At 36.8% G+C, this 24,140-nt stretch overlaps 1 protein-coding gene across 3 annotated transcripts in view; it reads left to right on the top strand.

The window, feature by feature from the left end:
* LOC134654952 (zinc finger protein 608-like) overlaps positions 1-24,140 on the top strand; it is a 152,059-nt gene that overhangs the window by 33,182 nt on the left and 94,737 nt on the right. For all 3 annotated transcript variants that reach the window (XM_063510384.1, XM_063510382.1, XM_063510383.1), the window contains exon 2: positions 2,212-2,362. The gene's annotated coding sequence lies outside the window, so the exon portion shown is untranslated. The remainder of the gene's footprint in view (positions 1-2,211; positions 2,363-24,140) is intronic.

Raw genomic sequence — 24,140 nt, 5'->3', positions numbered from 1 at the left:
CAATAAAGTCCTTTAATGGTTGAATTGTTTTAATTCGGTAACCATACCTAATGTACGTTCGATGACAGGCCAACGTTACGAATAATATTTGTGTTTAAAGTTCCGCTTTTATATTTGGCAGAAACTGTGAAATCTCCAACTCGACCAACTAAATGTCAGTCCATTTAAACGTTGATTATTTAAAAGCAAATCATTGCATTAATTTATTCATTCCCGGGAAGCGGTGTAACCGCCCATAAAGCTCCGTAATTATCCGTTTGTTTAAAGAATACACAAATAAAGTTTACGAGTTCGGATATAACTTTTTTATTATCTCACATGTTTCTGTGGGGATGTTCTCCAGCCGAGCGTTTCCCGGTGGACTGAAAAACGTCTTCCATTATGCTATTTGGACATTTTCATCCATTATGTAAATAATTTAGGCGAAATAATGTAGGTACATCTTGCACTTTATTGTCAAAATAAGACGTTAATTCAGAGAAGAACAAACTTTTGCAAGTACCTAGTTCTAGAGACAACTAGACAAGACATCCCGTTTTCTTTCCTAATAAAGCTTTAAAAATTAATGTTGATGCTAACAATAAGCAATAAGCGTTCGTTTTTTTTAGCATTAGAAAGAACTTAAAGAAGGTAAGCGATCTTGACATGTCTTTTAATTGAAAAACGCTTTTTAAAAACCAGTAACTATAACTTATGAAAGCAGAAGAATATAAATGATCGTATTAGATTCATAATTGTTACATATTTGCCGTAACTTATTTTTAAAATGTGTTTTTAAATTAAAAGACACATCAAGATTGTTTACCTTATTTCTAATGCTAAAAAAACGAACTATAGGGGAAGATTTTGAGTATTTTGACCAACAATTTAACAATCTCAATTCGCAAATAAAAACTTAATGTGTTTGGCATGCAAGTAAATAATAACTGTTTGATAAAACATTAGTTTTATATTGTTTCATTCCTATTTCTATGTGCATCTTATATATATTATTTTTTGTCGCAGTCGTTTCTGCCGTTTACGTACTCATAAGCTCGTTTAAAAATGTGCCTTGTGTATTACGGTATAACCTAGTACCACTTCTCATCATAGGCTCCAAAATTCACACGTGAAGTCATTGTTAGCACGCGGTGCCATTGCCACGTCATGACATCACCCGCGTCGACACCCATTATTCATTATAATTCGGCTTGTCATAAATTTCCCTGAATATTTTAATAGATTTACCGCAATCAGGGCAGCATAATACTCGTAGCAGTAACATTTTGTTATCCCTTCATGCATAAATGTTTGCGTAATATTTTGGAAGCCATGCCTTATTCCCCTGCCGCGCCGCAGTGCCCCTACGTTGCATTGCATCTCTTCTCAACCTTCTCGTTTTATTTCGCTCGTTATTTTTTGTGAAAGGTTTTTGGATACGATGACTTATTAAGTGAGTCGTATTCCTTTTTAAGATCCTCCGCACTCGGTAGGCGTTGACACATTGAGGATGCGATTTTAATTTAAATATAAAATGCAAACTCATTCTCGTGTACATATCTTTAATCTCAACAATACAGCTTCATAATTTGCATTAAATGTATGCCTATTTTAAAGCACCTTTTGTGTTCTGTGTTATTACTTCGACATTTAATTACGGTTGTGGCGTAAGCAATCAATGGAATTGTAAACGAGTTGTGTTGGATGGATGTTAAATTGAATAGGTAGCATGGGTAGCACTTAATTAAAGAATAAAAGGAGTAGCGAGTTGCAAATTCTAAAATCATTGTTAATTAAAGTAGAGACAATAAGTTTAATGTAGTACTGATACTACTGATAACGGCCACACGCGGGTTATTTATAAATTCAATTATGACGTTTTTTGTTCGTTATCTCCCTGCAACGGTACCTGAAAACATCTGTTTCTGTCATCTGTGTAATAGTGGTGTAGAAAAGAGTAGGTAACCCGTTGGTTGGTCATAGTGGCCGATGGTGTTTGATTGAGCCCATAACTCGTGCAGTTAGTGGAGCGAGTAATGTTTAAGTTGGCGCGGGGAATAGAATAGAAGATCGAGTCGAGTCGGAGCCACGCGGCGCCCAGCGCCCAGCGGCGCTCAGTATTCGTGAAGCGTGCGACCGACGCGCTGCTCGTGTTCGTGGCTCCCACTCGGATTGACTGTAAAATTTGTGTGTTCTCTTCTGTGCAGTGCTCATCGTTCCCTTTGTCTGCAGGTACTGTGCAGTGCAAGCCGGGATGTGTACAGTGATGGTGTAACGTGCCTGGACGCACAGTGTTTGTGTTAACTATAGTGCTAAAAGTGTTCATGGATTGTGTCTATTTTGGATTGACATAGCGAGTCCTCGAGAGATCAACTTGAGAACGGTGAGTTATCAAAGTACCTATTTATCTTCGATAAGATAGCGACTCTAGTGTTATTAAGTGTAATTAACCTTGTTTGCTTTTGATTTACATTTATTTGTTTGCATGATTTGTTATTTGTATTTACGCGTTATCAAAGATTTATGTAACATTCCTGGTAATGCTGTGGTGCATGCGTTTGTTTAAGGAGAAATTAATGAGCTACGTTTAAACTAATTAACTGGGTTCCGATTCCGAACAGAATTAGTCTTCCTATTTGGAGCAAAAGAACTAGTTACATATCTAGACAGCATTTACTTTTGCTTCTGTGACTTTAGAACGCATTCTTTAAATGTCGCTCATAGTTAGCTCACTAATGAGTAATGATTAGTAATGAGAGATTCATTTCTTGAAGGTACATATTAGGCAAAAAAACTGCTAGTTAGCAAGTCTAAATAAGTGGGTGCTTGGCTGCTTGTATGCAAAAACAACCATGTTATGCTTATTCATTGAATACAAAGTGCAAATAAGTATAAGCAATGTGAAAGCAAGATCAACATTATTTATTCTACGTCTGTAGGTATTAGATATACCTATTTAAAACAAACATTGGCAAACTTAATTACACAACGGTATTTGCATTGTACAACACACAATACAACACTACAATGCTATATTATGTTAGCACATTTTATGCTTATTTACGAAAATAAAAGATGAAATATTACGAATATCTGTGACCATGAGTACTAGGCGAGCAGCAGTTGGTAGGAGATGAAACAATTGGTTTTTTTTTCAAGTCTTCAGCTTGATACCCAATAACGATAAGGAATTAGATAATACATAGTATTAGATTAGGGCTTATTGGTTTACTGCGGAAACAGACATTATTTTATTTATTGCAAGAATCTTCAACGTAATTGACCGATGTTAAAAGTTAAAAATGTCTATTTCGTCAGAAATACCACGCACAATACCTGTTAAATGTGTTGACCACCTGCCCTGCCGTATTACTGGTATCACACCGTGTCATTTACCATTCGAATCTCTGTAATACTAATAGGTCTCTACAAATATTTAGTTTTGTAGACATGGCCATGGCCCTTGTATCTATAAAATTAAATAGTACCCATGTAATATTAATATGTTTACAACATTTGTAACGACAGAGAAGTCAGAGAAACATGGTACTTATTTCTAGGATTATTGAAATCCAGGTATAGTTGACGAAATATATACGAGTAGGTATTGCACCAATCTTTCGAATAACTTGTATGTCGAATCGGTTCAAATTATATTTCGTCAACTACCTATAGGTAGTACTTAAAAAAAATCACTAAGTATTCTTACCTATTTAATTTCATCTAATTTTTTATACAATTGTTATACTATTAAACCTATTCGTTGATCTTTTAAAAGGTCCTAATCCTAACTTAAAAATGACTTAAAAACCGCTGAAAAAAATCATAATAAACACAAATAATTACCTACCGCATGAATCATCACGGGAAATAACGTAGCCCAACATGCCCAACCGAAACAAGGACTTATTAAAGTTCACCTAACATTCCTAATCAGATTTGTTCGATTTGAATACTTCCAGCCAAGAATCCTTAGAAATTCTTAAGCCAGCTTAGTTCCAGTCTCATAATTACAAAAATCACAATGTAATCGTCATTCCATTTCTTATAACTTATAATAGGGTCGCCATTTTGGCCCTTTTGTTTATACCCAGTCGAGAAGGGTCATTACGGCTTAGAGTTTATGGTCTGCGGCTGCGCAGGGCACAACTCCCAGCGCATACCAAAAAACATTAGGTTTTCCAGTATAACCATGCACGCAGATTCCGCATACTTCTTATGGTCCTACAGCTCTAGATACGATGGTTTCTTCAAGTGAACCTTGTCACTAGAATACAGGGTAGGGCTGCCCGCAGCTCCGTATTTTAACGCGAACAATAAGACTATCTCAGAAACTTTTCAACCCTCCGTATTATTTTTATTTAATTCTGTTTGTCATGAATAATTTGTGAAACCACCCCGTGTATCTTTTATGGGATTAATTTTGAAAGGGATGGGAATATTTAGAGAAATCTTAATCCAATTAGAGATTTTATTTGTTTTACATGCTTATAGGTACTACATATATGTATTGGCTATTTAGTGAGATATAATATTATGTAATTAACTTGTCATGCATATCTCTGAATTGATTCAAGATCATGACTACAGTGTGGGTTTATGAGTATCTACTCATATATCAGATATAGGTATTAGGTACATCCATTTTATATGGATGATGTCCCAGTATTTATTTGATTTACAAATGTTGTGGTTGTAATCTCGATATTCTCGATTGTTTAATTTAGAGAAGCAATCATTTTCACTGGAGTGTAAATGCCATAAACATGTGTCCCTAAATATTAATTATTACACAAAATAATATAGTTAGTCAAACCAAATTTGTCAGTAAATAAGAACAAAAATAAACTATACTCATCCTTTTCTTTTGGGTGCTTCAGGTGCTTGTACTAGTGTAAGACAAAGATGAGGCTGTCCTTTGACAAACTATAGATTTCATTCGAATAGGTATTAAGATCCCTCAAATTCATAGGATGAGGAGAATAGAGAAATTGGCGAACACATTTTCCTAAACATGTCGGCATGTTAAAACGCTGAATTTCGTGAGGATCGTAAGGTAGGTATTTTATAAGGTTACTCAAGAAATCAACCAAACCAAGCATTCTAACGCCTACAAATCGTTACTACACTAGTAAATTCCTACTTAGTAAGTTAACTACCTACTTAAGCAAAGGATTTGCAAAGTACTAAGACTACAAACTTACGTTGTACGACACCGCTAGAGCACCCTTCCTTATGCACGCTCACAGGCTTCATCTTCAGCTTAGCTACTTGTTTATTCATGATCTCCTGGTACATGTAATAATATTTTGCGCACTATGTTGTCCCTGGTTACCAGAACAGAACTTGAATGCAAAAAAGCTTGCTCAGGTTCATGAAATGACAAAAAAAATCACAGGAAAACAAGTACTTTTTTATTTCTGATCTCCTGGTACAATTAGTTACAGTTTGTGCACTATGTTGTCCTAGTACCAACCATTACCGGAAAACATAAAAACCATTACCGGAAAACATAAATTGAAAGTTGCTCTCAAACTTCACATCGTTATTACCTTGGCAATTGAAATTGAAATAAAATGAAATATGATTAAATAATCCTAAATAATTATGATTTACAAATCATAAGTAAATATATAGCCAGTAAAGACATTACTCTCCTTTGCGTCACGCTGTCGAGTAAAAATAAAAACAGTAAAAAGTGAAGACTTCATTAGGGCGAATTAATCATAATAACGTCAAATTATGTCTTTCTTACTAAGTAGCAATGCGTGTTGGCTTATAAGTTGACTATGTACCCACTGCAATAATATAAATAATATCTAGATTAGCAGGTCACTTAACAAACAAGACAAATAAGATAAGTGCTCATGTCTCAAAGAAACGTACACGTCCATTTAGTACTGAGAACTCTCAGACATCGTGTTCGTTGCAAAAGGTGAAATTATCCATAAACGATTTTATTGCCTAGGACGCTTTGTATAACATCAATTATATTTCAACAATTTTGCTCCTTACTACATTGCAATATGGGGAAATCTATGCATATATTAGTCGACTGTATGGGAATGGATAACCGTTATGACTGTACTATCTCAAGCGTCTCGGGTACATATGTCAAATCTTACTACAATAGATCGTTTGTAGAGGTTGAGGCAAATTCGATTAGTTTTAATAATAGCACGTGACATAACGATCAAATTGGCCTTTTAGGAAAATTGGCTAAGTAACTGACGAGCTATTGAAAAATTTATTATAGGAAATTGAAGTGGGCGCACGCCCAATTTTGTAATAAGGCGAGTATGTTTTTTGATTGGTGTCTGGCGATGTCACGATGAGTCACAAAACAAAGTGTAACTGTGCCATTTGTCTAGGTGGAAATGGATACTCGTTTTTATACAGTAGAGTCGTTATAGTTTGATTTATTGTTCCATTCATCTGTCATTATTTAATTATTACTTCACAGGTATTGTATATATTTTACCGTAATAAACAGTACCGTTCCGTTCCGTCATTCGTAATTATGAGCCAATTGAGATTTTATTACCCACGCGAATGCGAGAAACGATACGTTATTTGTGTCGGTGTGTATAAAAATGGACCTTAAACCGATTGACAATAACGTTGATAATAATTTGTTTGAATTTTAAAAATATCGTTAATTGCGGAATTGCTGTAGTCCCTTTTGGACTGGAACGACACATTAATTTATATTGCCGCCTATAAAGACATCGCACATTAGATAACGCAAACATTTTGAGATATTCAAACAGTATAATGTTGAGCCAGAGCCGTAATATTTTCTCATTAAACATTTTGACCTTTTCGCCGAAGAAAACAAATTGTGTAGGTATCTTGTTTAACGTTTATCTTGTTTCGTAAGCGTTCGAGCTTCTGCTCTCACGGCAACTGTGGGCCCGATTCGGATTTTGTAATAGATATCTATTAGATATATTTTAGACATCGCCAAGATACGATAACGATATGTTTAAGATCTACCTGTCAAATTTGACATTTCCGCGATTCTGGAGAACGATTTCCACAAGATATTAGAGATCTAATTCCCATCTAATAGATATCTAACACGATCTATCGTAAAAGTGACATTGATTGCCCGAATTGCGCTGCAAAAGAGAACTAGTTGAAATCTAAACTATAACGTATCTAGAATGGATCTAGTACGTGTCGTTTCTTGTGAATATCTTGAAGTTCGAATACGGCACTGTGAATGTAACAAACTAACACTGATTTCACGCGGTTGATTGAAATTTGTATAGGTTTATAGAATCCATCGTGACTTGGCCAACAGCTATCGTATAAGAAATTACGAAGTCATGTATTCCCAACGATTGTATATTAGCGAGAGCGTTCGCGAGTTATAGTCCAAGAAAAACCATCCTTTCGTGACCTCAAAGCCTCAAACACAGTGACAGCAGTAAAGTAACCCATCTGCAAAATAGCATGGCCACTTTATAAATGATTTCCATAAATAAACAAATAAATTCATAATATATCCAAGAAGTTTTGCAGCTCGCTGTACACCCGGCTCTTTAGCTGGTTTAAGTTAAGCTCTTGATGCCGGCTGTACACACTCGTCGAGAGACCCTGAAACAGGTCGAGAACGAGTTTGTACATGCTATTCTTACTCGTCTCGTCTCGCCCTTCCCCAATTGGGTCGGTTTTTTTCCGTGGCTTTCGACGAGTGTGTACAGCCGGCATGAGGCTTTTACTCGCCTTTAAGGTAAACGTAGTGCGAGTGTTCGACATGCTAGTGCCCAATAGATGACACCCTGCTGTCACCTCTATTGACAATGACTTAAGTTTCAAGATGGCATGTACTGAGTTCGCGTCGAGCACCAGTACGTGCCATATTACGTTGACCTTACTCGGCAAGCGATTGGAATCACCAGAATGAAACCTTACCAAAGCCTCACAAAAATGAATAGCGCCTACAAAACAGCTTTAGCCATTTAAAAGAATTCAAAAGGCATTGAGCCATCGTTCAAATTTGTTTAATGCATATTTAACGGCGGAGACGATTTGACTTATTTACGCGCCGTAAATTAGTTGTCCGACGATTGCTTTAAACGACAACAAATTAGAATAATGCCCGGCCAATTATTGGTATGGGTGTGTGTAAAACGAAGTCTGTGAAAGCAGAGGTATTTATTAATTAACGCGTTATTCATAAACGTTTATTAAATCTAATAAATCGTTGATAATGTTTTGTCTCTATCCGTCATTTTCACATTTCTGTTTGGTAGAAAAGAGACAAAATTTAACAGACGTTTCTTAGAGGTTGCTAAGTTTCTAGAACCTTAAGTTTTCTTGTAAAATCGTTCGATGCCCGCTTTTTCCGGATAAATAGGAAGGAAATTTCTATCAATCCCCATGGGTTAATTTCATCTGTCCATGTAATCCAAATCTGTAATGTCAAAAACATTGCGGGGGCTGATTGAGTAACAAACATTCAATAGTACAAACTTCGTAGAAAATATAGTCTCTAATGTCTCTATTCTCTATCCGCTCTTGCATATTCAAGTGATAGAGAGGCAGATAAAGAAATTTTGTCTTTCGTTTTTCGCGGCAGGGTCTCTGTTCATATTCAGATCTTTATTTCCTGCTATACAAAAGACAGATGCCCTTCTATCTCCTCCATATCTTTAGAAGATCCCTTTTTAAGATACTGTTAGTTACAATTTTTAGGGTTCACTTCATTTTCTGTTTGTTAATAAGGTATTTTACCGTATAAAAATAAATTATTTCACACCATGCATGAAATAAAGCATCAGATAATTACTAGGAAAACGTTGATAGCTTATTTTTAAACACAAGTTCTATTTAATAAAATAAATTAAATAAGCCTTTAATCCATATAAGAGACACTTGTAAATACAGATTTAGATATTTGGTTTGTGAGAATATACATTGATTGAGTTATAGAATGTCTCTTAGTGTGGTGTGCCTGTCGGCATAGGCCTCTTCCAACTCTTTCCAGTGCTGTCTGTCCAGGGCTGTCTATTTAATAACTCGGATAGAAATATAAAAGTAGGTGAGTTGACCGTGGCGTCACTGTGTAATGTTCTAATGTTTCATATAAATTCCATATTAGCAAATCGTTTTGACAGTTCTATAAAAAGAAGAAAATACCCTATAGGTATATTTATTTCCTACTCTAACAGCAACACTAGGTTCATTAATGGTTTGCTAACATTATCAATGATAGTACTATCAAGGATCACCACTAGAATTATATTGGCGGCAACTTTGTTTGCCTCGCTCGGCAAACACTGCCGGCGATGCCGGCGATATTGCCGCCCGGGGCATTTCACGCTCAACTTGCTATTAGCATCTCAGACGGCCCGATCCGTCCAAATCAATTTACGCTCACCTCGCTCAAAGAAAATATTAAGAGCACCTTAGGGTTTCTCTTTATTCACATTCTTTATGTCAATATCCTTAAAATGTACTTTTGAGGAACGTTTGGAAGTGCTCAAAGGCGAGGCGTGGGTAGTGAGTTTCTATTTCCGAACTGTTCCCATCACATAATAACTAGTATAAGGGCTCATTTAGACGGCTAGCGAACTCGTATACGATTTTAGTTACATTGCGGACCATTGAGGTTACACCAATTCAGCCGACCGATCAAATGACGCAATGTAATGAAACTCGCATGCGCGCCGTCTAAATGAGCCCTAAGGATGTTCTTCGGATTCTAACAATAATGTGTGAATGGAGATCATGCTTAATATAGCTGGTCAACCAAGTCTTGTCAGTAAAAAAAGGCGCGAAATTCAAATTTTCTATGGGACGATATCCCTTCGCGCCTACATTTTTCAAATTTGCCGCCTTTTTCTACTGTCAAGATCTGGTTGACCAAGTATATTAGAAACTCTGAGAGTAATCGTTTGATAAGGAATAGTAATCACAGCTTAGGGGTGTCATATATACTAATCTAATCACCCAGCTTAGAAATACTAAATAGTATAGTGTAGTCTCTCATTTGGTATAGCTTTTACGAATCTCGAGGTCATATAAGTCTGGTTATAACTTCCCGAGGCTATGATAGTCGTCGCCACGCTGAGCCGTACATATAACATCCTCATCACTCATTTTGTAATCTGCCCGTGTCACATGTTTTTCTTGTGATTTGCTCGGCTTCGTGGGAGATAGATTTTACCATGCTTACGTTTGTAGTGTTCTGCGCATAATGCAGTAGTTTTAATAAAAATAGAAAACTGTTTAAAGTATTCAAGTGACCTAACGCAGGCCTTGGCCATGCTCCAACGAATGGCAACGAAATGTACTAAAGTTTAGCGTCATTCCACTTATCATTTAGCGTCATTGCGATGAGTCTTCTGCCTCTTAAATTTAATTAATTTATCCAGCGATGATCTATGCACTACGTAATCTGTCGCTATAAATTGTCATCATAAGCGTATATTAATATGAATACGCGCTACTGCCCGTCACCGACTTCATCTCGCGAACGAGAAGTAATGGACTACATACACTACAGTCCCACGCAAGTGCGGGATAGAAAGAAACTGGAAATATCCTGGTTGACTAGGTGCCTTTATTTAGGCTCTTACCTTGGCTACAAACTTCCGTTTGGCACCGAGGAGGCTTTTGCACTTGCATGAGTCTTGGCAAGTGGAGGCAAGAGTGCTACGTAAAGGGGCCCACTGATTACCTACCAGTCCGCCGGACGATATCGGCCTGTCAGTTGTTCGGAGCTGTCAACTTTTTGTTCTAACTGACAGGCTGATATCGTCCGGCGGACTGGTAATCAGTGGGCCCCGTAAAGTCGCCATCAGATATATCGAAGCCGCCGCAAGGTCTTCAAAAATATGTTAACAAAACCTCTATTATTAAGACGTTAAAATATATAGTTAGATATTTTTGAGCATCTTGGCGGCTCCGGTATATCTGATGGTAATTTTAGTGCCCAACCACTCTCATTTTATTAGGAGGCCGTGTCTAGCAGCAAGATGGATGTGTGTAGTGTTGTAGCCCATAAATTTATGTCTCCTATATCATTCTCCACCCACGTGCCTTGATAGACTCTTCTTCAACGGTTCATACTATGTTTATAATTTGTTATTGCGTTGTGTTGCTAATTCACTGACAAATTGAGGAAAAAAAAAGGCCACCCGATAAAAAAAAAACGAAGTGAATTGGCGGGGTAAGGCAGGTATTGTATGCACGAAAGCATTAGTCTATTCACTCGATGTGTGATGGCCATAAATCCGAGCGAAGCGAGCGCGAGATGAGAGGAGGCAAGGACACCGATGACCTCATGAACCTCATCAGCTCATTTTATCCTGGAGAGTGTGGATCCGGGGTTAGATATTTTCCAACTACGAGTACCTACAACCGATATGATTATAACATTTAAAACTTTCGCGTTTTGAACACATAATAAAACATAATTTTATGGAGTCGCTTTTGTTTTTACCTTTATTTTCGTCGTTTCGACGCAGTTTGCACAGTAAGTCGTGCTACGAATTCGCGATAGGTAGATAATTACTTTGATGCGTGTAAAATTGTACATACATTGATGTGATATATGCATACTGCATTTGATATTGCATACATTACATTGTTAGAGGTTACAACGACGGGAAAGATGATTAGAGAATCTCAAGCTGCGTGATGTAGTTTAATAACATCATTACCGCTCAAAATGTTTAACACAATAATGTGTAGAGCCATTACACCGGCTCATTACGGCTAGAATAAAGTGCTGTAATTTGCCCGCGAAACAACAATTTTGTTCTAGCGGATAGCATGATTACCTAGCCGTGAGATAATCTGCCATTATCGCCTCGCGCAGATTAACTTGTGACACCGCTGACACTAGGCTTGCCGTGTTCGTGTTTAGATTACTTTGGATAACAACTGGTAATTAGTCGTGTCATAGAACTTGTACAGCTCTAGTTTCTTGGACGAATGCTGTACAGTCAGTATCATAATAACGGATCAGACTACGCGTTTTCTGAAAGCTTGATAAAAACTAAAAGGTATGTATGTTTCTTTTTGTAGAATAATATAACTGTAATAGACAGAATAGATAACTCTATTGAAACGTAAAACTTCTATAAAATTATGAAGTATAAATAACACTTGCATTGCGTATGCTGTCAAAATCTTTGCAGACTCAACTTGGTCTAACTCTAGATACTTTTGAATGACAACTGATGTAGAGGTTTATCTGTATTTGGAAAAGTATTCCAGGATGGCAGATACTTTTGGCACGTTGTTTCATCCGCCACTATTGATGCTGTCTGTACAACTATTTAAAGAACACACAAATAAAATATTTTATTAAGTAATTTGATTTGTTCCCTTAGTTATTGTTAGTCTAGTTATCTCATAAACATCCTATCACCAGTTTGCCGTTCTACCTTCATCCGATAACTGTTTTCATGTTTCATACCTATCGCCGAGATAAGGCATTCCGTGTAAATCGCTGTACGGATATGATGGTCGTTCTTGTCTACGTGACAGCGTGATAAAACGGTGTCCGTCACTTTCTTTCCCACGGTGTTAAACAGTGACAGTTATTTTATCACGTGGATAAAGCTATCCATAATAGGCTGGCTGATCATTACGTTGTGCCCATGTGCCTCTAGCGATAGTGGCAGCTCCTGTGCCACTTCAAGCCGTCCAATCAGCGCAGCGTAAACTACGCGGGCAAGGTGTTCAAAATTATCTCAACACGTTATTGTTCTTTTGAGAATAACGTGTTAAAGATGTTTAATTTGTGTGTTTTTGATTTGTGATACGGGCTCAGTAGTTTTGACGTTTGCAAACTGCATCCTCCACACCGTGGTTAACTTTTGTGGAGCAACTGTAGAGTTTTGTGGAGTGTCGATCCACAAGAGTTAAGCACCTTAAAGTTCGGTTCCAATCATTTCTGGCATTTAACCTCGCCCGCTTAAGTAGCTTATTCTGCTGTTGGCTGCCACTGACCACTTGATAATGACGATTTCTGACTGCGTCCTTCCATCCTTTATACTCGTAAGCTCGTAAGTCGTAACAGCGCCTTGTTTACAATCTACCATCGTCGACGAAGACTCACAGTTCTTAAATCTTATTGCAACTAGATAAGGTCTACCAATAAATAACCAGTTAAATGTTGTTAGTAGTACATTTTGCCTGTAAGCGACTTTATAAGCGCTTGTTTAGATTAACGGCTCTAATTAGCAATGTCACTGTGCACTCCGTGCAGTTTGTTTACGCTACCTGCCTCTTTAGCCACGATGTTTATACAAAGATACTAAACGGGTACGACATAGCCATTAATTTGTTTAATTTTGTAATGATAGCCAAGCGTCAATAAGAGTAAATTCATCTGCTACCTAATAATGACAAAAGACTGCACTATGTTAATAAGAATAATAAGTGCATTTGATGCTAGGTCATTTTCCACGCGGGCAGCCCGCCAAGCTGCCTCGTAAATCTCCCGCGACCAGGCTCGCAGCGCGGCGGAGGAGGCCAATCAACCAGCCTATTGACAAACATACGGCTGGACGTAATGGAATCCACGATTTATATCGCTGGATTTACCTATCTTTCTCGGATTTCGCATTCATCCCGGCTTTAAAACGTATCTAATGGAAACGGATTTATTGGGAAATGTGATCATGTTTTATAACGATACAGAAACAGGAGGCAGACTCTGTTGTAATCATTTGATAGGCCTGTCATCTCATTTTGATACAATCTTGATTCAGTGTGCGCAACTGTAGGAGCATGTCACGAATTGTCTGCTGTTGTCACGTAAAAATTGCATAAAAACGAATTTTCTGAGGATTAGCAGATATAGGATTTTTTACTGTCACAATGGATGTAAAATATGCTGCGAAATAAATGAGTGTGGACACTTGGACAGGACAACTCATGGAATGGCCCTGCATTAATCATCGTGAACCGCATAAAATACGCTGATTGGTTCTCACGAAATGTAAAATGCAATCGATTCATAAGGCATCTCGCTCGCACTTATTAGTGCTCGTGAGATGCAGTACGACACGACTTAAGCTCGTATCAAATAAGATGAAAACCATATCAAATTGTTGATTCAGAATCGACCTCCATGTTTTATAATGAAACAGAAATGTTTATTCATAGTCGTGACAACGGAATTAGTTCAAACAAATGTAACACGTTCGCAGTCGTAAATTAATACGATCCAGCTGTTATCACAGATTTATCGCAATAAATAGGTAGGTAATTCCTTTGTAATTATTTGTAGGAAATAATAAGCCGGATAATTAACCGAGATTGCAATTTAACTTTATTTCAGTTAATTCACTGTAATGGAACAGAGACAATAAAACAGAAAGAGGAATAATTTTAATTGGAAATCGTGGCAATTCAAAGATTTATTTGTTCAACATAGGTAAGTTACAAGATGTTTAATAAATGTTTCAGTATCACTATGTCGTGCCTATTGGCATACAAATTCAATAAAAATACACACTCTAATCATAATATCACAGATAAACAATAATAGTCAAAACAGGGTTATCTCATGCAGTAAATCTTAATATAAATAATCTTAATATTATATGATAATAGTGGTCAGGATTCATTGTCAATACATTTTAATTTACAAATCAGTCAAAAATTCTGTTATAGAGTAGTATGCTTTCTCTGTAAGAAAAGCTTTTAGGTTTCTTTTAAAAACATTATCCTTGTCCTTACATGCTATTATATTCGCCGGTAACTTGTTATATATTTTGTGAGCCATTCCAAGAATGCTTTTTTGTAAAAATGCCGTTTTACTTGGTACTTTTTGCATAGACTTTAGTTTGTTTTGTAGGCAATATGTCTTACATTCAGAAATAAAAGTCTACAGCCCATTTTTGAAACTACTAGTAATAAAATAACCATTGCTTAGCACATTAATGTACCCAAAACATATTACATGGTTAGTCTGATGACCTGATTTCAAACGTGTGTTAATAAATCATGTTTTGTTTCCAACCTTATTTTTCTTATAAACTCGTGTTTGAATAGGCATAGCGTAGCGTAGCGTGGCATAAGAGCTGTCGTAAAATAGTTACGAGGAGTTATCAAAAGGGCGCCGTAAACCCAGCGTCGACGCGCCATAAACTGCCCGCTGTAATCTCCCTGTTGCGCTGTGTTCCTGGTACCTAGGACAGTACTAGTTCGCCATCTTTTTTCGACAGGCGAGTACGAGGTTGTTTGCGTATTTTACTATTTTTGTGACACGTCTTGCAGCCACAATGGGTTGACGGATTTGAGGTGTCGTAATTCGTAACAGTTTGTAGAGAAACTTATGTGGTGGTAGTGGTTGGTGTATTGTGGTAAAGTATACAGTGTGTAAGTCAAATACGGGCAATAAATTAAACCAGATATAGAATTTACCCGTCTTATCATTAATTAAGTTGTTTTTTTAAGTTACACTTAATTATGACCCCGTGATTAATGTTTTACACATGTACCGAGCAGCAATGTACTGTAAACATTAAGAAACAAGATGATAATGACATTACGAGATACGAGCTTTTCATAGTAACTGCCAACAAGCGTTGACAGTTACTTTAAAAAGCTCGTATCCCGTAACGTGTGTGGTGTATTACATTGCGGGCCGAATTATTTTGTATGGTTATAATTTTCAATGCATTTCTAAGTAAAATCTATCTCAATATACTTTTTAGGTCCTATGCTAACCACCGTTTAAATATTCGCCCGTATTGGATTTACACACTGTATAGTGTAGTTTGGTCAGATAATCGTTTAGAGTTAGACCAAGAAAAGTCTGCAACGATTTAATAGCATACGCAGTGCAAGTGTTATGTATACTTCATAATTTCATAGGAGTTTGTCGTTAATATTATAAACACTTACACTGCGTGTGCTATCTAAATCGTTGCAGATTTTTCTTGGTCTAACTCTAGTAGCTGGGAACCAACTCTTATATATTTTCTTCAGGACAGTTATTAGCGTAGTAAAAAGTTGAGTAGAGTTTGCTGAAGTTTCACAAAATTATGTACATACTAATTAAATTCGGTTTCTTTCCTTTCTTAGAGTACCTTTGCTTGGTAATTCATGTGTTAATAAAATCATGTAAAAAAGTTAAGGACGAGACAAAGTTAATTAATACACATAATTTATCTCTGTAAAAATATCTTAATTGGCACAGAAAAACTTAGAACGATAAGCTATAAGAGCATATTTAAATAATGAGTCAAGATATATGACTGAATTTAATAAACGTAATAAATATTTATGCTTTAATAGCGTTTAGCGCGTTGTACAGTAAAACGTTTTAAATAAGAGTCGTGAATAAAATGTTATAATATAATTGCATCATCGTAAACTTAATTGCATACACACTTAAAACATCAAATTGGAAACTAAATAACTGTCATTTAAGTGATATTTAAGTAATTAATGAATTAATCGCGATGGCGCGTCGAATAAGGTTTAACTCGTCGAGTAACTGACCTCAACACACAGGGTCTTTAACTTTAATAGGGTATTCAATTAAATTTCTAGGTCAAGTCAATTAGTGTTATCATATCTGTTTGATGAAATTAAGTTTTATTAAGTAAATAACTCCAGTTCGTAGAGCAAAGTACGAGGTTTTATTTATCAAGTTGGTACACTTTGCGGTAATGTTGTCAAATAACCTCAATTTTCATTTAGACAATACATATTCTATATTTGTAAGTACCTAAACATAAACAGCGTAGCGTCATCTAACGTAGATTAGCTTTGCGCCGTATACTTTATAGCTTATAGCACCTACCTGGGCTGAGCTTATACACGCTTTTTATGATTATTTTACGGTTACGATATCCCACAAATAGTGGCTGGATTGTTAACGCTATGCTAATAATAGGTAGTTAATAATATTGTTCACATTACAAACATTTTATTTGTGACATATTATACACTTTTGTACTAATGTTCCTAATGTCTAGTTAAATGGCAGTCGGTAGTCTGTAGTATCACGTTGAGTATATAAATATAGTTAAGGAACGCTTCCCACGTATCCCCGACCTCCAACAACACACCGACGGCAAGACATTAAAGATTATCTTCAGCGTCGATAGAAGGAATGCAGACGCACCTAATGGGATAAACAAACGCACCCTTTGATACAAGTACAGGCGCATGTAATGCATCACCTATTTTATGGCGGTTGTCAATTAATGCCGGTCCCACGGGATCGACTCTTCATTATCTTAATGGCAGCGACAGCATAAACGCTCCAGAAACTTCTCATGGCCTACGTGACTCCAGACAACGCATCCCCACGGTTTCGGGATGAATATAAGCGGCCATCCCGACCAGCGGAAGACAGTTCTCATCAAGTTCTCATCGAGTTCTCATCTAGTTCGCATCCAGCGACCAGGCTACACGTGAGCTCCGAATCGCTCGGTGTACCGGTACACCCTCGCGCTTCTAAACTATATTGAATTAAACTCGTAATTGTAAAATCAAATAAAGTAAATACCTCCTCATCGGTGTTTTATAAGAAGACCTCCGTTCTCTCAAGACACTTAACTGGTGACAGCGACGGGCGAGTCTCCCAGCGAGCAGCGGCTACACATCGTCGGCGCGAACTGGAAGGTTTCAACCTGAAGAGATTCGACCACTGCCTTATGAAGACCACAGTACTCATCGCACTGGCGGCTACCCTGTGAGTTTTCCTACATTTTCCTTTCATTTTCCTAATTATTTTGTACGCATTTCCACCATTTTTTTTTTTTTTTTAAAAAAAGAGACAGTTCTATTCTGTGATAGGATTTAATTAATTTAATATCAAAATGGCTCTGAATCATACTACGATCGAAAAATATTTGCCCAAATATGAAGGTGATAGACAAACTTTAGATTTCTTTTTAAATCAAGTTACTATGTTAGCTAGAGCAGCAGACGCTGACGCAAGGGCCCTGTTTCCAATTATATTAAAAAGCAAGTTACGCGGGGAAGCAATTAAAGCAATTGCTCACATGCCAAACAACACGGTAGAAGAAATTGTAAATTCCTTAAGGTCTAAATTTGGTGACACTAGAAGTATAGAACAAATTCTTTCTGAAATCACTCGCATTAAACGGTTCCATAACGAAAGTGCTCTAGGATTTGCTGATAAAATAAAAGAACTTTTGTACGCAGCGAAAAATAAAGCGGATTCACCGCAAGCAACAGCCATTTTGGAGAACGTTTGCATCGACCAATTATGTAAACACTTGGATATCGCGACTGATCGATTAATCCGTTCCGCGCAACACACCACTTTTGATGACGCGTATAATCAATTAAAACACGAGTTAGAAGTCCACCCCGAGTACTTCCAGAGAAAACAAGAAAAATCATTTAAATCTAATCCAAGATTTAACTATAATAATAAAAACTATAATCAACATACTATACTAAAACCGAATTTCAATCAAAACCGCGTAAATCAACACCAATCTAACCAATTCGCACAAATATCTTATCCTAATCTGCAGTTAAATAACAACAACAATCAAATGCATTGGGCCAACCAACCGCGACCAACTCCGGAACAATGGCGACAAACATACCCGCCAAAACACCAACCTCAAAGATTAACTGACCATTTAGATAGTGATATTTCAATGAGAACCGCGACTAGTAGGCGACCTATAAATCGTCCGCCAAGACCGCGACCGGTAGAAGTTTTTAATACACAAATAAATACCAATGAACATAATGGTAATTACGAACATAATTATGACCCCAACACGTATGATGGCGATGATTTTTTTCAAGAAACAGGACCACAAAACGAATTGACGTAAAATTAAATTATTTAGATAAAGATCATCTCCCATATATCACTATAGATGAATGGGGAGGAAAAATCTTAATAGATTCTGGTAGTAATAGGTGCCTTATTGGACCATCAATATTGAAGTCTAATAGGAATTTTAATAATAAAGTTATCGATAAAGAGTTTACAATTACGACTGCTCATAGTAAAACAAAACATCGAGGAGCTATTAATTTAAAATTATACCCGTTAGGCGAAGACATAGAACATGAATTTTTGATCTATGACTTTGACCCCAAATATGCGGGAATGATAGGATGGGACCTGATTTTAAAGCTTAACGCAATAATTCATCCAAAAAAGTGTGAACTTATCATGCCAAACAAAATAATTCCAATTAGCATAGACTATCCGGAGAAAATCTCAAAAATCGATCCGCTCTCGGATAATCTAATTACATGTGTATCTAACAAACCGGACGGCGAATACTTTATCCCTGAAATCGGGACAAACACCGTCCTCATTAATTGTGCATTAGTGTCAGTGATAGATGGCAAATATAGATTAGGTGTCACAAACCTAAGTCCTAGGCCCCAAAAATTCAAAAATAATTTTGATAATTTCTTACAACCAATACCGAATGGATTAAAATCTGTATCGGAAGTATTAGACAATGTTAAAATAAACAAAACGGAAGCTAGTAAATTAACGATTCGAACGGATCACATGAATATGGAAGAAAAAGCTAAAATTACCAAGTTAGTACACGAATTTAAAGACGTGTTTCATACGGGTCAAGAGCCACTTACCTTTACCCATACAGTTAAACATAAATTACGTTTGACAGATGATACACCCATTTATGTGCGCAATTACAGGAAACCACCAAAACAACAAGAGGAAATAGACAAACAAGTTAACGAGTTACTTAAAAATGGCATTATTCGTGAGTCTAATTCCCCTTGGAGTTGTCCTGTTCACATTGTACCTAAAAAACCTGACGCATCCGGTAAGGTTAAATGGCGCATGGTCATAGACTATAGGCAATTAAATGCAAAGACAATCGAAGATAAATATCCTCTGCCAAATATAGAGGAAATATTGGATAAATTAGGTAGAGCTCAGTACTTCACTACGCTAGACCTCGCGAGTGGGTACCATCAGATAGAAATGCACGAGGAAGATATTGAAAAAACTGCGTTTTCAACTAATCACGGACATTGGGAATTTTTACGCATGCCTTTTGGTTTAAAAAACGCTCCGGCTACATTTCAACGATTAATGGATTTAATATTACGCGACCTCTTATATAATACATGCCTCGTATATCTAGACGATATAATCATTTACTCAACTTCGTTGGACGAGCACATACAAAAATTACGAAAAGTATTTGAACGCTTGCGACAACATAATTTAAAAATACAACCAGATAAATCTGAGTTTCTTCAAAAACATGTAGAGTACTTAGGACACGAGTTAACACCTAACGGTCTAACACCTAACCAACGCAAAGTACAAGACATAGTTAATTTCCCAGTACCAAAAACCGAAAAAGAAATACGATCCTTTTTGGGATTGACAGGCTATTATAGGAGATTCATTAATAACTATGCTCAAATAACAAAACCATTGACTAAATGCTTAAAAAAACGCGCCAAGATTATAATAGATGATGAGTTTTTAAAGTCAGTACAGAAGCTAAAAGAATTAATTACCAACGAACCTATTTTAAAGTATCCAGATTTTGATCAACAATTTATTGTTACCACAGACGCTAGTGACATAGCGTTAGGAGCGGTTTTGTCTCAGAAAGAAGATAATGTCGAAAAACCAATCGCTTATGCATCTAGAACTTTATCTGATACAGAATCTAAATATTCTACAACTGAAAAAGAGCTACTTGCGATAGTTTGGGCTTGCAAACACTTTAGACCGTACTTATATGGTCGTAAGTTCATCATTTACACCGATCATAAACCTTTAACTTGGTTAATGTCTTTAAAAGACCCCAATTCTAGGTTAACTAGGTGGAGACTTCGACTAGCTGAATTCGACTTCGAAATAAAATACAAACAAGGCTCTATTAACTCGAACGCAGATGCTTTGTCACGGGTAAAAATTAATTTTAACGATAATGAATCAATATTAGCTCAGAACGGTAGCGACATGGATGAACAAATTAACTACAATGATAACCGCGAAGAAATCCAAACACAGCATTCACAAGATGACAACATACACCAGGGAATTCCTATTATGAATGATGTCATAAATAAAAAGCCACATCAAATTTATTTTAAACTACACAATAAATTAGATAATATAAACGTGCGAAAGGAAGACGGTAACGAAATCATAGAAGTTAGCCTGTATACATCTAAACGACCAGGAGAAGCACTCAGGAAACTTGCACGCGAGTATTTAAAACCAGGTATTCACTATTACGCTTTCTTTTACGTAGATGAATTATATCAGGAAATGGTAAAGATCCTCACTAAAGAACATAATCCTCAAATTCGTATAACTCGTTGTACTGAAATAGTGGAAACCGTAGTTGAAAAGGAAAAGCAAATCGATATCATAAAAAGTTATCACGAAGGAAAAACGAATCATCGCGGTATTACCGAAACTTTAATGCATATTAGTAGGAAATATTGGTGGAAAAATATTATGTCCGATATCCGCGAATATATTAATAACTGCTCTATTTGTAAGGCAGGCAAATACGAACGGCATCCAATGCGTCCACCAATGTTATTGCCACCAATAGCTTTGCGACCACTTAATCATATTTTTTGCGATGTTGTTGATATTGAAGGCAAGCTTTACTTATCTATAGTAGACGGATTCTCTCGTTTCGCAGTAGTTAAAAGATTAAAAGATAAAAATAGCTCAACAGTTATGTCAAAACTTCTTTCTTACTTTGCACACTATGGTGTCCCTGCAGAAATAACGACTGACGCAGGAAAAGAATTCGCACTACTTAAGGAATTAGTTAATTTATATCACATTAAGATTAATTTCACTACGCCTTATAATCCAGCATCACACGGAATCGTCGAAAGATTCCACTCAACGTTGAGAGAACATTGTCGATTGCTTAGTGAACAATATAAAAATAAACTACCGCACGATGACAAAATGAAACTCGCATTAATAGCATACAACAGCTCGATACAATCAGACACAAAATTAACTCCACATGAAATCTTATTTGGACATATTGAAACGGAACCTTTGTTTAACTTTCTCCATGATTCACAGTTGTTAAATACTCTATTGGAAAAACATAGAGAACATTTAAAAACGGTTTACGATTATATATACAAAATAAAACGGGATGCTCAAATAAAAAGAACAGACGAATATAATAAGAATACCGAATTACCAGCCCCAATAGTCGAAACTCACGAAAAACTCCCAACCACTAATAAACAAGCTAACGTATTTTGTACTCGCCGAAAAACCTACATTCGCGACACAAAAGCCCCAAAAATATATTTGGATAGTCGAGGTAAACGACGAGCAGCAAATAAATTGAGGCCTGTTGTTGTTACAGGTTCCTCCAAGTCCAGGGTAGTCAACCCTACCAAATCAAGAAGTTAGAAAGTCCCAATGGCATATACCTCGAAAAAATAGGACCAATTGCAGAAATAGAAGGCTACAGATATCTAACCAAAAGATGTAATCTAACCGAAATCCTTAACATCCTTAACAAATTAATGTCTAATAGAGTTCAAACTGATAATTACCACATTAACAGTCTTTATACCCATTTATTAGGAAGATTAAAAGGATTAATGAACCAAAACGTTGGTCGATCCAAACGCGGCCTTATTGATGGTCTTGGAACAATTGTTAAATTTATAGCTGGAAACCCTGATGCGAATGATTTAAAGGAAATTAATAACAATATTCAAACCCTTACAAATAACCAAGAAACATTACTTAACAACTTAAACGAAACTATTAACAAAGTTGACTTAAGGCTTAAAAGCATTACAAAACGTTTAAACACTATGTACGAAGTAAGTTTTACTAATAAGGCAAATATTGATATTTTAACTACTTTTATATTAATGGAAGATATAATTAATATCTTAGAGTTAGGCATAACATTAGCTAAGCCAGGAATACCTTGTAAAGACATTTTTGAGGAGGCAAACAATGTAGAAGTCGATCGTATTATGGTTTACACTGTTAGTAATGTCATACACTTTGTTGCAAAAATAGCGGAAATTAAAGCTAAAAGTGGTAATGCATACAACCTCATCCCTTTCCCGACTCATGATGGTCTAATCCTCGAAATCCAAAAACCTTCAATCCTCATTAAAAACTCATGGTACGCCTACCCAAGTGCTGAACAATGCAAAGCTAAGAAAACCATGATGGTCTGCAAACACGTTTGGTGGAAGGACTCCAATAAAACACCTGACTGCATCCATCAAGCTCTGCTTCTCAAAAACAACCACACGTGCCTTACGACGAAACTAGAAGAAGAGGAAGCTATCACAACAATAAACGACGGCAATTTCCTGTTATACTCAAGAGGACCACAACGAGTAACCATCAATTGCAATGAAACGTTTTACGAAGTCATCCAAAGGGCCATATAAACTACACCTTAATCCCGGCTGTGAACTACAGATGGCGAACCTATATACTAAAGTGATCTCGAAAACCAACAATCTATTCAAAGAAGAAGTCCAGCAGATACAGATGCACTTAGAACAAAAAACAGATAAGATCCAATATACGGATGAAGATTTACAAATACACCTGAAGCCATTAGAATCAACAATCAAATCAAACATACATCAACATATTTGGATACCCAGCGTGTGGAGCATAAGCATATTTATGTGCCTCATCGGGTGCGCCATATACCTCAAGTGCACCCAACGCCGTAGCAGCATCGAGAACACGGGCGTAACAAGCTACACCCTTAGTTCTCTCTTAAGGGGGGAGGAGTTAAGGAACGCTTCCCACGTATCCCCGACCTCCAACAACACACCGACGGCAAGACATTAAAGATTATCTTCAGCGTCGATAGAAGGAATGCAGACGCACCTAATGGGATAAACAAACGCACCCTTTGATACAAGTACAGGCGCATGTAATGCATCACCTATTTTATGGCGGTTGTCAATTAATGCCGGTCCCACGGGATCGACTCTTCATTATCTTAATGGCAGCGACAGCATAAACGCTCCAGAAACTTCTCATGGCCTACGTGACTCCAGACAACGCATCCCCACGGTTTCGGGATGAATATAAGCGGCCATCCCGACCAGCGGAAGACAGTTCTCATCAAGTTCTCATCGAGTTCTCATCTAGTTCGCATCCAGCGACCAGGCTACACGTGAGCTCCGAATCGCTC

This window comes from Cydia amplana, chromosome 16 (assembly GCF_948474715.1).
Source record: "Cydia amplana chromosome 16, ilCydAmpl1.1, whole genome shotgun sequence".
In the NCBI taxonomy this organism is placed as follows: domain Eukaryota; kingdom Metazoa; phylum Arthropoda; class Insecta; order Lepidoptera; family Tortricidae; genus Cydia; species Cydia amplana.
Note: the sequence above shows the minus strand (reverse complement) of the source record. Positions and strands in the feature narration are given on the sequence as shown.